This window comes from Scyliorhinus canicula, chromosome 4 (genome assembly GCF_902713615.1).
Source record: "Scyliorhinus canicula chromosome 4, sScyCan1.1, whole genome shotgun sequence".
Classification (NCBI taxonomy): domain Eukaryota; kingdom Metazoa; phylum Chordata; class Chondrichthyes; order Carcharhiniformes; family Scyliorhinidae; genus Scyliorhinus; species Scyliorhinus canicula.
In genome coordinates this window covers 102433680-102448549 of record NC_052149.1, presented here as the reverse complement: position 1 = coordinate 102448549, position 14870 = coordinate 102433680, and the positions used below count along the sequence as shown (strand labels likewise).

The 14870-nt window shown below is 43.0% G+C and overlaps 1 protein-coding gene across 1 annotated transcript in view; it reads right to left on the bottom strand.

Moving 5' to 3' along the window:
* Positions 1 to 7061, bottom strand: part of ddr2a (discoidin domain receptor tyrosine kinase 2a) — a 201511-nt gene extending 194450 nt beyond the window's left edge. The window contains exon 1 of the mRNA XM_038794916.1: positions 6896 to 7061. The gene's annotated coding sequence lies outside the window, so the exon portion shown is untranslated. The remainder of the gene's footprint in view (positions 1 to 6895) is intronic.
* Positions 7062 to 14870: the final 7809 nt, after the last annotated feature.

Here is a 14870-nt window from a genome sequence, read left to right as displayed (position 1 = left end):
TTTAAGAGATGGGACATGCTCCCGTTGTCACTGGCGGGGAGGATACAGACCGTGAAAATGACGGTCCTCCCCAGATTTCTGTTTGTCTTTCAGTGCCTCCCCATCTTCATCCCTAAGGCCTTTTTCAAGCGTGTGAACATCTCGGGCTTTGTGTGGCCGAATAAAACCCCACGGGTGAAGAAAATGTGGTTGGAACGTAGTCGGGTGGAGGGTGGGTTGGCGCTACCGAACTTCTGCAACTAGTACTGGGCGGCTAACATAGCCATGATTAGGAAGTGGGTAATGGTGGATGGGTCGGCATAGGAGCGGTTGGAGGCGGTGTCATGTAAAGGCACCAGTCTGGGAGCATTGGTAACGGCACCTCTGCCGTTCTCACCGGCCCGATACTCCACAGGTCCGGTAGTAGTGGTGGTACTGAGCATCTGGGGGCAATGGAGGAGGTATTAGAAGGTGGAGGGTGCGTTGGTCTGGACCCCGATTTGCAACAACCACAGGTTTGCACCGGGCAGGCTGGATGGCGGGTTCCAGAGCTGGCAGAGGGCAGGAATTAGAAGGATGGGGGAATCTGTTTAGAAATGGGAGCTTTCCCAGCTTGAAGGTGCTGGAGGATAAATTTAAACTGCCACTAGGGAATGGTTTTAGATATTTGCAAGTGCAAGACTTCCTGAGAAAGCAGGTGCCGGTCTTTCCACTGCTGCCACCACGGGGGATATAGGATAGAGTAGTTTCCAGTTCCTGGGTGAGGAAGGGGAAGGTGTCGGATGTCTACCAGGAGCTGTTGGAGGCGGAGGAAACCCCGGTGGAGGAGCTTATGGGCAAGTAGGAGGGCGTGCTAGGTGGAGAGTTAGAGGCAGGTCTATGGGCGGATGCCCTAAGCAGGGTCAATGCCTCCTCTTCATGTGCCAGTCTTAGCCTAATACAATTTAAGGTGGTCCACCGGGCATACATGTGTGAGGCGCGTGGGAACCCCACCAAAACCATGTTCACATGTTCTGGGCATGCCCGAAGCTCAGAGGGCTTTGGCAGGGGTTTGCGAAGGCAATGTCCATGGTGCAAGAAACTCAGGTGGTGCTGAGTCCAGAGATAGCGATCTTTGGAGTGTCAGAAGATCCGGGAGTTCAAAGAGTGAAAGAGGCCGACGTCCTGGCATTTGCCTCCCTGGTAGCCCGGAGGCGGATCCTTTTAATGTGGAGGGACTCGAAGCCCCTGAGTGTAGAGACCTGGCTTAGTGACATGGCTGGGTTTCTCAGTCTTGAGAAAATAAAGTTTGCCTTAAGAGGGTCTACGCTAGGGTTCTCTCAGAGGTGGCAGCCGTTCGTTGACTTTCTCGGGGAAAATTAAAATGTCGGCAGAAGCAGCATTCTGAAGGGGTGAGGGGGGTGCGGGGGTGCGGGCGGATAGCTGTTAGATGGTTGAGGTGTGTGAAGATTGGGTCGGGTGGGGAAATATTTATTTTACCATGTCAATGCTGTGTTAAAAAATATCTTAATAAAAATATTTTTAAATAAAAAACTGTTCCAGACTCTTAGCAATAGGGACATAGCAGCTATGGGCAAAGAAATAGGAAGACTCCTTTATCATAAATGACCTGCAACTATTCAGCAGGCCAGGCAGAGGGAGAGGGGAATAGAATTAGTGTTGCAGGTTGAAAGAATTTTCTGTTTTTATTTCAGATTTTGAGTATCTGCAGTATGTTTGCTTTTAAACTCCTTATTCAACGGGTGTTGGACATTTTTTTCAAAAGACTAAACAACAATCCAAAACAAACTTACAAAACAGCATTTATTTTTCCAACTCTGTGAAGAGAACATAAGAAATAGATGCAGATGTAAACCACTCAGATCCTTGAGCTGCTCTGCCATTCATTATGATCATGGCTGAGCATTTGCTTCAACTTCATTTTCTCACTTACTCTCATACCCCTTGGTTGCCGAAGAGATCAAAAACCTATTGACTTCAGTCTTGAATATATACCCAACAATGGAGCGTCCATAACCCTCTGGGATAGAGAATCCCAAAGATTCACAATCTCTTGAGTGAAGAAGGTTCTCCTAATTTCAGTTGTAAATGATGCCCATTATCCTGATTCCCCAGCCAGAGGAAACAACCTCTCAGTGTCTACCCTGCCAAAGCCCCTTCAGGATAATATACATTTCAATGAGATCACCTCTCATTCTTCAACTCCAGAGAGAGAGAGAGACCCAATTTGCCCAACCTCTCATCGTTGGAAAACAGGAACCAATCTTGTGAACCTTTGTTGTACTGCCTCCATTGTGAATCTCACCATCCTCAGATATGGAGACCAATATTGTACACAGTACAGCACTGGTCTCACCAAAGCCCTGTACAATTGGAGCAAGACTTATTCAGCCTTGTAGTCTTAATCCCTTTGCAATAAAGGCCTTACATTGCAATCTAATAGTCTAACATCAGCCAACTTGGATACATTACTTCTGATCTCTTTGTCTAAGTCATTAATATATAGATTGTAAATATCTGAGACTCCAGTACAGATCCTTGAAACACTCCACTATTCAGAGCCTGCCAACTTGGAAGTGCCCCATTTATCCCTAATCTCTGCCTCCTGCCCATTAACAACACCCATCCATGCTAATATATTATAGCTAACTCGATGAGTCCTTCCTTTTCTTGTGCATTAACCTTTTGAATGGCATCTTACTAAATGCCTCTTGGAAATCAAAGTACATTACATCTACTGATTCCCCTTTATTTACCCTACTTGTTACATCCTCAAAACATTCTGATAATTTTTTTTTATATAAATGTTTTTATTCACACTCTGATAATGCGAAACACTGGGTGGGATCGTCCGGCCCCCCTAGCCATGTGTTTCTTGGACGTGCACTGTTCACTGGTGGTGGAATTCTATCTTCCTGCTGCTTTTCAATGGGATTTCCCATCGAAACCACCCCATGCTGCCATGAAACCTGCCTCCAGGGCTGCGCTGCCAGCGGGGAAAGTGAATTTCGAAGACTGGAGAATTCCGGCCAGTATTTCTCTTTCATAAAGCCATGTTGACTCTGTCTTATCATACTATGATTTTTGAAGTACATTGTTAAGACTGCCTTAATAATAGATTCCTGCATTTTTCTGAGGATTGTGATCAGGCTAACTGGCCGGTAGATACTGTTTTCTCACCCCCACAACAAGACTCATCCCATGTCTTGAATAGCAGTGTTACATTTGCTAACTTCCAAACTGCTGAGACCAGGGGCGGGATTCTCCCATACCCGGTGGGACGGGGGGTCCTGGCGTAAGGGAATGGCGCCGACCACTCCGGGGTCGGGCCTCCCCAAAGGTGCGGTATTCTCCACACCTTTGGGGGCTAGCCCTGCGCCGGAGCAGTTGGCACCACGCCGACTGGCGCAAAAACCGGCGCCAGCGGCCTTTCAGGCCCGCCGCCCAGCAGTGGGGCTGGCCGAAAGGCTTTCGCTGGTTTGCGCATGCGCCGGTGGTGACGTCAGCGGCCAGAGGTGGTTCAAAGCTCGGCGGCGGGAGAGGCCTCCCAGTGGCGGGACTTCGGCCCATCGCGGGCCGGAGAATCGCCGCAGGGGCCTCGCCGATCGGAGTGGCGAGATTCCCGCCCCCGCCACTTCCCGGGTGGTGGAGAATCTCTGCCACGGCGGGGGCAGGATTTTCGGTGGCCCCAGGCAATTCTCTGACCCTGCTGGGGGTCGGAGCATTTCGCCCCAGGTTAGAATCTTGAGAATTTTGTAAAATCATAACTTGTTCATCCGCCATCTCCACAGCCGCCTCTTTTAGAACCTTATGATGTAGGCCATCACATCCTGGGATGTCAACTTTTAGTTGCTTAATTTTCTCTAATACATTTTCACTGCTGATATTAATTAGCTTAAATTGCTTACTCTTTTTACCCCCTAGTTTGCCCTCTTTTTTTAGTATGTAATCTCCTATGAAGACAGGTGGAAAATGTTTGTTCAACATCTCTGCCATTTCCTCATTCTCCATAATGATTTATCCTGACCCTGCTTCTAAGGGAACAACATTTACTTTAGCTACTCTCCTCCTTATGTATTTGTAAAAGCTCTTAAAATCTGTTTTATATCCCGTGCGAGTTTACTCCCATATTCATTTTTTCCCCTTTTTAATCAATTTGGTGACCTTTGCTGTTATGCATCAATTTACTCTTTGCACTTCAATGTGCCATGCATTTATACAGTATGCAGGTATCTGCCAATTTTTAAAATTAAAGATTAATATAAAAAACAAAAAACTGCGATCAGAACTGATTAAAGTTCATTGACCCAAAAAGTTATCTCTATTTCTCTCTCCACAGATATTGCCAGATCTGCTAATTAGTTCAAGAGAGAAAATTAAGGAAATAAAGATGAATAATGCGGGTGCTTTAAACTTGAATAGTTAACGAACAAACATTTGGCTTCCAATATTTCATGAGTAGCATGGACTCCTTCTAACACTGATCTTGGCCAGAACTTGTGGGGCCAGCGTGCTTCTTCAGGAGTTGCTTGCCTTACGTACCTGAAAAGTGTGCTTGTGTGTGTGTGGGGGTGGGGATCATCTGCTTATACATAGAAACAGACATAGAAAATAGAAGCAGGAGGAGGCCATTCGGCCCATCAAGTCTACTCCACCATTTATAGAATCATTGAATTTACAGTGCAGAAGGAGGCCATTCAGCCAATCAAGTCTACACTGGCCCTTGCAAAGCGCACGCTACTTAAGCCCACGCCTCCTCCCTATCCACATCTTCTGGCCAGTAACCCCACCTAACCTTTTGGACACCAAGGGGAAATTTAGCATATCTAATCCACTTAACCTGCACATCTTAGGACTGTGGGAGGAAATTAGAACACCTGAAGGAAACTAACGCAGACACGGGGAGAAAGTGCAAACTCTGCACAGACTGTCGCTCGTGGCCGGAATTGAACACAGGTCCCTGGAGGAATGAGGCAGTGGTGATAACCACTGTGCCACAGTGGCGCCCCTTCATTATAATCATAGCTGATCATCAAGTTCAATATTCTAATCCTGGCTTCCCACAATACTCCTTGATCCCTTTCGACCCACAACTATTCTAATTGCTTCTTGAAATTACACAAAGTTTTGGTCTCAACTACTAATGAGATCCACAGATTCACCACTCTCTGAATGAAGAAACTCCTCCTCACCCCATTCCTAAAAGGTTACCCCTTATCCTCAAACTATGAACCCCAGTTCTGGACTCCCCCACCATTGGGAACATTCTTTCTGAATCTACCCAGTCTAATCGCGTTAGAATTTTATAAGTTTTATGAGATCCACTCTCACTCTTTGAAATTTCAATGGATATAATACTAACCGATTTAGTCACTCCTCATATGACAGTCCCACCATCCCTGGAATTACCTGGTAAATTTTGCGGCCCTCTTTCCATAGCAAGAGCATTCTTCCTCCGATAAGCACAACAAAACCACACACAATACGCCAGCTGTGGCCTCACCAACACCCTAAACAAGGGCATTCGTGAACTAGATATTTTTTTTAAAAATCGTTTGATAATACTATTACTGGTCACTATGACCAAGACTACTTTTATAATTCCAGATTTTATTAATTGCACTTAAATTACACTAGCTGCGGGGCAGCACGGGGTGGCGCAGTGGTTAGCACTGCTGCCTCACGGTGCCAAGGTCCCAGGTTCAATCCAAGCTCTGGGTCACTGACCATGTGAAGTTTTCACATTCACCCCGTGTATGCGTGGGTTTCGCCCCCACAACCCAAAAGATGTGCAGGGTAGGTGTATTGGCCATGTTAAATTGCCCTTTAAATTGGAAAAAGTGAATTGGGTACTCTAATTTGTTTTTAAATTACACTAGCTGCCATGGTGGGATTTGAACCCTGGTCCCCAGTGCATTAGCCTGGGCCTCTGGATTACTACACATAGAATCCCCTATCATGGAATCCCCACAGTGCGGGTGGAGGCCATTCAGCCCATCGAGTCTATACTGATGCTCTTAAAGAGCACCCGACCCAGGCTCACTCAACCACCTAACCTTTGGACACTAAAGGGCAATTTAGCGTGGCCAATCCACCGAACCTGCACATCTTTGGACTGTGGGCGGTAACCAGTGCACTCGGAGAAAGCCCACGCAGACACGGGGAGAAAGTGCAAACTCCACACAGTTACCCAAGGCTGGAATTGAACACGGGTCCCTGGTGCTGTGAGGCACCAGTGCTAACCACTATGCCACCGTGTCACCCCATGACCAGATCGGTGACATTATCACTGCACGACGATCTCCCCTACTAAAATAAACAAGCTTATAAACCGGATTTTACAGATGCAGAAACAAGAGTCCATGTACCACTATTAAACAGCTGTAAAAACAACTAGGAAGGTACAATCTGTATAGAACAGACAATACTTGTAAGCACAGTGAGACAGCTGAGCATAAGTAGATATGGACCGAAAAGGTTGTGAATAGATAATACAACATTAATGCGCGATCATAGCAATGCACACTAGTCTGTCAATGGATACTAATCCTAAAACCTTCTACTTCCATGGATCCTGAAAGTTAAGAGCCGATGAAACCTGCATCTGGACACATAGCATGCACTGAAAATATCGGTGCTGTCGATGATCATCTGGTTATGCCTGCCATGCAGACAGCAAAAAAAAAGTTATATTTGAACCACAAAACTTTTCTTTTTCCACATTGCATCAGTTTTCAATACTAATGACTCCTTGAAATGAGAGATACAAACTATGTGCCTGCTTTTCATTTTCGTTAGATTTTAACGAGCCATAATTCATCTCTCTTCAAAAAAGTAGTAAGATTTTCCCAATTTAAACAAAAACACTGGAGATCCAGTACAGAGCTGCCACAAAGGATTTGCAAAGAAAACTTACCTTGATGATGAAGATCACTTTTCTCGACATGAACATCTAGAATATTTTGCTTTCTTGCCTGTGTGTATGTACACCAAGTTTCTTAGAATCCGTACTTTTTCTGTCATAAACGAAGCTGATGTAAGATGCCTGCAGCAAAAAAAACAGCTAACATTCTGGGCATTCTTGGGAGCCAGCCAGGGATCCCAGAATTCCACCAGTAACACAGGCTGTTTCAATTAGAGGTGCTGATTATAACCAATCACGGCAGTTTAGACCCATTTTTACTGGCCTGAGGGACGCTGCCTGCCTATTACTGACAGCAAGCTCTGTATGAAAAGTGCTGTCAGTCCACAGGTCATGCAAGAGGACTTCTTTCTGTTATACGATTAGAACACTCCAAACCAAAACAAAACCCAACAGCAAAATGGGAAGCAAATCAAACTGCAATGTCAGCATTATCACCCCAAATTTCAAGCGTGTAGACATTTGAATAAAACAGCAAATTTCTGACCTTCCCCCTCTCCCAGGATACATCTGCTAAAAGCAAGTACAATGTGCTTTAAATTAGCTAGACTGTACTTAAGCACTCATGAGATCGAATGCACTTGTATTTTGGAAACAAAACACTTTTTGTCCAACTGCCATGCATATTATTCAAACTAAATCTGTCAATGATTTTTGTCTCTGTTGTGCAGATTGTCGTAATATTGAAGGATCTAAAGTTATTTCACTTCATGATTTAACAGAATTGAGCAATTTTACATTGAATCTTCTGAGAGAACAGATTGCAAGAGAAATAATAGGTGTGATTTTAACTCTACGGACCAGCGGGAACTGAGTAGTGGGCAGGTAGTTAAAATCATTCAGGAGATGATTTTAACCATCCACATCTTAATCTGTTGCCTTGTTTTATATGTTTTTATCTGAGCAAAAGAAAGGGTGTCAGTGGGGCCTATTACTTAAAATATACAGGGCAGGGTTCCCAAATTTAACTGATGGGCTGAGCTGCGAAACTTTCCCAACAGGTGAAGACAGCAGGGAGACAGACGACCAGACACCCAAAGAAGCCCAATCACACAAGTTTGTTTATTAAAAAGCTTTCCTAGTTCAGACGCCCTACAATGGAAGTTCAGGCCTCTTCTTCCCTAGAAATACTCATCTTCCCAAATGCAAGAGTATGCCAAAACTGCCCTCCCTACACCTTAGCTAGTGCTGGCTAATGTTCCTTTTGGTGCTGGCCAGGGACCTTCTGTCACCTTCAATTATGCTTCCACTCACTGGAAACAGGCAACTGAGCAAATACCCAGCTGAGATATAAAAAATAAAATTGAGTAGGTGTTGCTGAGGTCATGTGAGCTTGGCACTCACCTCAGCCCCCGATCGGCCTCATTCCCACTCCAGGTTAAACTTGGGCCTCACGCATTTACACTAAGGGTACATGCTTGGGTTGAGACCACCTAGTTGATATAGTATTTACAGAGTCAGTACTCTCTTTAATTTATACAGTTTTTAAGCGATGTTGGAAAGCTTGGTCGTTTTTGTTGATATCAATCAGCCCAATTTTATATTCAGAGCTGCCCCAGTCGAGCTGTACGAAGGACATCAAAGTGCCAGTGTGAAAATGGAAAAGTGGAGGGTGGGAGGTAGAGACAAGAGTGCCAGGGTGAATTAGAGGGGTGGGCTGGGCGCAAGGCAGCAAAAAAGTGAAAAAGAAACAATAAAGTGCCTGCATGAGGCTAGAGGAGAAGCAAATCAATAAAGTATGGGTGAAGCATGCCAATATGAACTGTGTGTGTTGGAGAAGAGTGGGGGAGATGAAGGATGTTTGTAGAAGGACAGAAACCTGAAGTGTACCATCCTGAATTAGGAGAGGGAGAAAACTGCTGCTTTCAAAAAAAAGGAAGATGTGCATTTATATAGCATTTTTCATGATGACCCGATCAGGTCATTCTCAACTGCTTAACAGTCATTGCAGTGCTTTTGAAGTATAGTCACTGTCATGATGTAGGAAACATGGAGGTCAGTGTGAACACAGCAAGATCCCACTAACAGCAAGGAGTTCTTAACCAGATTCATAACCACGTTCATAATCAGTGACTCGGCTTTGGTCACTGTTTGTGCCAAGTCTGCATGTTCTCCTTGTGTCTGCGTGGGTTTCCTCCGGGTGCTCCGGTTTCCTCCCACAAGTCCTGAAAGATGTGCTGTTAGGTGAATAAATATGGGCGGCACGGTAGCACAATGATTAGCACTGTTGCTTCACAGCGCCAGGGTCCCAGGTTCGATTCCAGGCCTGGGTCATTGTCTGTACAGAGTCTGCACGTTCTCCCTGTGTCTGCATGGGTTTCCTCCAGGTGCTCCGGCTTTCTCCTACAAGTCCCAAAAGACACGCTGTTAGGTAAATTGGACAATCTGAATTCTCCCTCTGTGTATCCGAACAGGCACCGGAATGTGGCGACAAGGGGATTTTCACAGTGACTTCATTACAGTGTTAATATAAGCTCACTTGTGATAATAAAGATTATTATTAAAGATTATTATTAAATAATCTATTTTTCCATGTCGGTAGAGGAATGGATATTAGCCAGGACACCTGGAAGATCTACAATGCTCTTCTTTGAAATAGTATGTTCGGATCTGAGATTGATGTGGTGGGGGGGAGGGGGGGGGGGGGGGGGGGGGGAGAGTGCTAAACCATCTTAAATCTGTGAAATGGATGATTTTCAGCTTGTCTCCCTTCCTGTCTCAAGCAGGAACGGTGGTAGCGTACGTGGCCCATAGGCCTTCATGATGATTGGCCCATGAAGAAATTATGTTTGGATTGCCAGTTTTCTACAGTCTGTTTTAACTTCCAACATCAGGAAGTGATCCCTTTTCCCTGTTGTGTTAATGCAGCATTTTGAGTTCCCACGCCAAGAAAGCTCAGTGGCTTCTCTGAATGAGACTGGCAATTAGGGCCCAATTATGGGCAGTTCCTGCTCTGGGGACTCAGAACTATGCTGGGACTGTCTCGAGCGGACAACTGAGGCTTTACCCGATCAGATTGATCCATACCCAAATACCAGAGATCAAAGCATAATGCGCCAACAGTACCACCCAGTCCTATTTGAAGAGTACCTTTGAAGATAAAAACAGCAGAATTTAATTTGTCACTATGCTTTACTAATCTTTCTCCACCCGCTCAGAATGAATTTTGAAAGTTAACTGAGATGATGTGTTGATTACAACTGACTGCTACAAGGGCAGATTAATTTTTTTGGCAGCGATATTTGCAGAGGGAGCATTGAAGCTTAATTCTAAACATTACGGGCATTTACCATAAAGCGATCTTTTGTTTAGACAAATATATCTGTGTAATTTTCCTTGAATTATAGGCTTCTTAGCTTCATTGTGGAATTGGCTCTTCCGAAAACTCTGGCGCCTTGAGCATCCCCGACTTTAATAGTTCCAACATTGACGGCCGTGTCTTCAGCTGCCAAGATGAAATTCCCTCCCTTAACCTTAATGCCTCTGCCTCGCTCTCATCCTTTAAACGTAACCTCTGCAATGAAGATTTAGGTCATGTGCCCCTAATATCTTCCACGTGGCTCAGTGTCAAATCTTGTTTGATAATGTGTTATGGGCCAGGGTTTAGAGAACCCCAAAGTGTATCATGGAGTTTACCTGTCCCACAACTATTAATACATTGTGGTATGGGGAGCACACGGCCCACTCTACAAGTGTGGTACAGCAGAAATGGAAAAGTATTTTTTAAAGCAAAACAATGTTTATTCTATGAACTCAAGTTAACCTTTTTAAAACATACAGTGAACATCCTAGCAACCATTAATTCAAATACAACCCCCAACGACTACAACACTAAGTAATGCTTATGCTATCCTTTTAACATCCAGAAGACTTACAAAAGAAACACCTTTTAACAGAGACACATCAGGTTTACATTCACTACTAAACACATTTGCAATTCTGAATTCACCAAATGATCAAGAGATAGTCTTTTCATGTCAGATAGATCAACAGTATAGCTGCTTTGTCTGGCTTCAGCTCCTACACTGAAAACAAAACTAAAACAGACCCTGCAGCAAACAGCCTAAAACAAATTTAAAAAGCTGACAGACAGCCCAGCTCCACCCATACTCTGACATCACTGCAGTAATAAACACTCATTTCTTAAAGGTACATTTCTTAAACACCCTTTTCTTAAAGGTACTCTCACATGACACCTCCCCCCAAGAAAAATAAATAAACCATCAACTTCAAGATGGTTTCATTTTTCATCTTTTCACTATCCTTTAACAAATGCACACAGTAAATATACTTTTTTGTTTCAAAAAACTACACACACAAACAGGTATAATAATATAGTCCATTTTTTTGTTCTTCTTCCTCCAACTGAAACTCTTCTCAATTGACAGTCTCTTTGACCAAGACGGTCTCTGCATGATCCATCCATTTCTCGATACTTTAGTTCACTCTGATCACAGAGTCCCTTGTAATTCTCCAACACAGGAGCATTGGTTATCACAGCTTTCAGGCAGTCAAATGCCTGTTGAAAGTCAGCTGTCTACTGAAATGATCGACGTTTCTTCAGCAAGTCCATCATTGGAGAAATCACGCGACAAAACTTTTGCACAAATGATTGATCAAATCGACTCATGCCAAGAACTCGCATTATTTCCCTTCATCTTGAGGGTATTGGAAACTCCTCAATAACTGTTGGTTTCACATTCTGTGTGACCATTCGACCCTGCCCGACTGTATGGCCAAGGAAAGTGACCTGGGATTTTCCAAATTCACTTTTGGCTAGGTTTACCACCGAACCTGCCTCCTGAAGTCGATCGAATAACTCCATCAGATGTTTGAAATGTTCTTTCTATGTCTGGCTGAAAATGACCAGATTGTCGATGTATACTGCAGAATTGGGTAATCCTGAAACGACTTTGTTAGTTAACCGTTGAAATGTGGCTGGGGCGTTTTTTATGCCAAATGGCATAACTTTGAATTGGTATATACAATCTGGAGTCACAAAAACTGAAATCCCCTTCGCCCTTTCGGATAAAGGTACCTGCCAGTAACCTTTAAGTAAATAAAAGCTGATTCTCCCACTTTCTCAATGCAATCATCCAAACGTGGGAGAGGAAAAGAGTCCATTCTTGTAACTGCATTAACCTTTCTATAGTCCACACACAACTGTTGGGTACCGTCTGGTTTTGGTACCATCACTATGAGTGAGCTCCATTGGCTGCAACCCACTTCAATTGTGCCATTTGTAAGCATACGCTCAATCTCTTTGTTAACCTGTGCTAATTTTAAAGGTTACGTCTGTATGGATGTTGTTTCATTGGAACAGCATTTTCCACATCTACACCATGTATAGCCATTTTAGTACTTCCCAATTTATCTCCACAAACTTGCTCATGTGATATCAATAACTCTTTCAGGTCAGTTTGTTTTTCCTCCGGAAGGTAACTCAACAATTTATCCCAATTTTTAAGAACATCCTCGTTTTCCAATTTAATTTGTGGTATGTCAAATTCACAATCATCTGGATTTGGTTCGTCACTTTGAGTTAGAATCATTAAAACCTCCTCCTTTTTCTCTCCTTCCCTTTCAAAGTACCTTTTAAGCATATTCACATGACACACTTGGTGATTCTTCCTTCTGTCTGGTGTTTTTACCACATAATTCACCTCATTTAATTTACTTTCAATCTAATAAGGTCCACAAAACCTAGCTTTTAAAGATTCACCTACCACTGGTAACAACATTAAAACTTTATCTCCACTGGCAAATCTACAAACTTTTGCTTTCTTGTCCGCTACCAGTTTCATCACATTTTGTGCAACTTTCAAATGTTGACTAGCCAATTCACCTGCTCTAATTAATCGTTCCCTGATATTTGACACGTAATCCAATAATGTAATTTCTGATTTCTCACTCACCAATTTTTCCTTAATCAATTTAAGTGGTCCTCTTACCTCATGACCAAAAATTAGTTCAAAAGGACTAAATTTGGTTGATTCATTAGGTGCATCCCTAATTGCAAACAGTACAAATGGAATTCCTTTATCCCAATCCTCTGAATAATCGTGACAATAAGCCCTCAACATTTTCTTTTATGTCTGATGCTACTTTTCTAACTCTCCCTGCGATTCTGGATGCTCTGCAGTTGATTTAAATTGTTTTATTCCTAAGCTATCCATAACTTCTTTGAAAAAGCTTGAGGTAAAATTTGATCCTTGATCCGATTGTATTTCTGTGGGTAGTCCATAGCTAGTAAAGAATTTAAGTAACTCCTCCACAATCTTTTTAGCTGTAATGTTACGTACTGGAATCACCTCTGGAAACCTGGTAGACAGATCCATTATCATCAAAAGATATTGATGCCCACTTTTCGTTCTAGGAAGCGGTCCTATGCAATCAATTAGGACCCTTGTAAAACATTCCTCAAATGCTGGAATGGGTATTCAGGGCACTGGTTTTATCACTGCTTGAGGTTTCCCTATCACCTGACATGTGTGACATGATTGACAAAATTTAACTACATCTTTATGTAGTCCAGGCCAATAAAAATGTTTTTGTATTTTAATTTGAGTTTTCCTTATTCCCAATTGACCTCCCACTGGTACCTCATGTGCAACTCGCAACACCTCCTTTCTATACCCTACTGGCAATACAACTTGATGAACTTCTGCCCACTTTTCATCCGCCTGCATATGTAAAGGTCTCCATTTTCTCATCAAGACATCACTTTTACAGTAATAACACTCTGGTATACACTCAGATTCCTTTTCCATATATGCTTTCTGATACATCCGTTATATTTCTATATCTTTCTGTTGTAACTCCGCCAATTTTCCTGAACTAAAAATATCCGCCTCGTCCTCCACCTGTTCTTGTTCTTTTTCAACCATCTGATCAAAAATTGTTTCTGATAATTGCACTTCAACGTCATCTTCACTCTTTGATTTCTCCTCTTGTCTTAACCTGTGACTTTGAGACCTTGTTACTACACAATCCGGAAAAATCCCAGGATAATCGTCCTTCAACACTTCAGTTGTCTGATTTTCCACTGGCTTATCAACCACAGTAGGCATCACTTCCACCTGCGATGCAGCTATATCATTACCCAAGATCAACTGTATTCCTGGACAAGATCGTTTCTCTATTACTCCTACTACCACTTCACCACTCTTCACTGGACTTTCGAACCTTACCTGATATAATGGAACACTACTCCTCTCACCCTGAATTCCACATATTACCACCTTTTCTGGCAGTATTCTTCCCAAACTACATACCTCCTCATCTCTTACCATTAAAGATTGACTAGCCCGTATCTCTTAAAATTGTGACTTCTTTACCTGCTCCTCATGAGTAAACTACCCACACAAGTAAATTATTTAAAGAGATCTGGCACCTTCTTATCAATCACCTCTTGATCAGGCTGTACAATCTTTTGCACCTCCTTCGCTTCACTTGGGCTTTCCTTTCCCACATTCACAAACCCCACTGTCTTATCCCATTTTACCACATCAGCCTTCCCACTGCTTTTCTTCAACCACTTTACATGGCCTAGTTTATTACAGTGAAAACATTTGGAACTTTTCATTTCTTTTCCACCTTCCTGGATTTCTTTTTTATTCTGCGGTACACTCTCCTTATTATCTCCCGTCAGATCACCTTTACCTTTACCACTTGAGTATTTCTCATGTCCCCAGTTTCTATCCCTCAAAGCTGAAACTGATGTTGGAAACCAAGCTTTGATTTATGAACTAATTCATAATCATCTGCCATTTCTGTTGCTAACCTCCCAGTTTTAACCCTCTCTTCTTCTACATGAGTTCTCACTACATCAGGAATTTAATTTTTAAACCCCTCCAAAAGCATAATTTGTCTGAGAGCTTCACATGTTTGGTCTATTTTCAAAGCCCTTACCCACCTATCAACATTACTCTGTTTGATCCTTTCAAACTCCATGTATGTTTGACCAAAT